The following is a 1202-nucleotide window of genomic DNA, read 5'->3' as shown; positions in this document are numbered from 1 at the left end:
AGAGAGAGAGAGAGAGAGAGAGAGAGGAGGGGCAAGCAGCCCCTTTTATAGTGAGTCAGGCACAGGTAACTGTGGGGTGGAGCTTAAACAAAATGCTAACAATGCCCAGCCCTTAGATTGACCTACCCCCCATTTTGGAGGGGAGGGTTTCTTTATATACCTGAACTTTCTATGTAGATCAGGTTGGTCTTGAACTCTGAGATCCACTTGCCTCTGCCTCCTGGTGCTGGGATTAAAGGCGTGCACCATGGCTGCCTGGCTTGATTGACTTCTTACAACTATTTAATTTTTTTTAGAATACTTTATTATTATGTGTATGAGGGTTTTGCCTGCAAGTACATATGTGCACCATGTGTATGCCCAGTGCTCAAGGAGGTCAGAAAAGACAGCTATCACCTGAGTTAGGAAAAAATCCAATTGCACTTCCTGCTCCCACGTGTTCACTCTTTTGAGCTCGTTCTCTTGGTCAAGAGTACAGGGTGAAGACATGTCTCTCAAAAAAAAAAACAAAAACCAAACCAAACAGAATAAAGTGTGCTTTGTCCAGACTCTTCAGTTGGAATGGTGATCTTTTTCTTTGAAGACCCAAACTTTTTATTTTTGGTTTTTTGGTGTAGACTTGCCTGTCTGGAACTTTTCCTGGAGACCAGACTGGCCTCAAATATACAAAGATCCTCCTGCCTCTGCCTTTCAAGTATCCAAACTCTTCTTCCTTTCTTCCTTTCAAAAAGAAAAAAGAAAGAAAAGAATTTGGCCTTATTGTGGATTGCAAATTGCTCCTGAAAAAATACAAAGAAGAGATTCTAATTTTTGTTTTGTTTTGTTTTTCAAGACAGGGTTTCTCTGTGCAGTCCTGGCTGTCCTGGAACTCACTCTGTAGACCAGGCTGGCCTCGAACTCAGAAATCAACCTGCCTCTGCCTCCCAAGTGCTGGGATTAAAGGCCTATGCCACCACTGCCTGGCAAAGGAGATTCCATTAATTATCTAGGATACAAGATAGGTCTACAAAAAATTCGAACACAGAAGGTACAAATCAGGAGAGACCAATTAATAACTATTCAAATTTTGTTAGGAGACATTAATTGACTAATATCTATGATTGGGTTAACTACTCAAGAGCGAAGTAATTTATTTCAAATATTACCAAGTGATAAAGATTTAACTTGTCGCCGGGCGTGGTGGCGCACGCCTTTAATCCCAG

This window comes from Mus caroli, chromosome 3 (assembly GCF_900094665.2).
Source record: "Mus caroli chromosome 3, CAROLI_EIJ_v1.1, whole genome shotgun sequence".
In the NCBI taxonomy this organism is placed as follows: Eukaryota; Metazoa; Chordata; class Mammalia; order Rodentia; family Muridae; genus Mus; species Mus caroli.
This window is presented reverse-complemented; position numbering follows the sequence as displayed.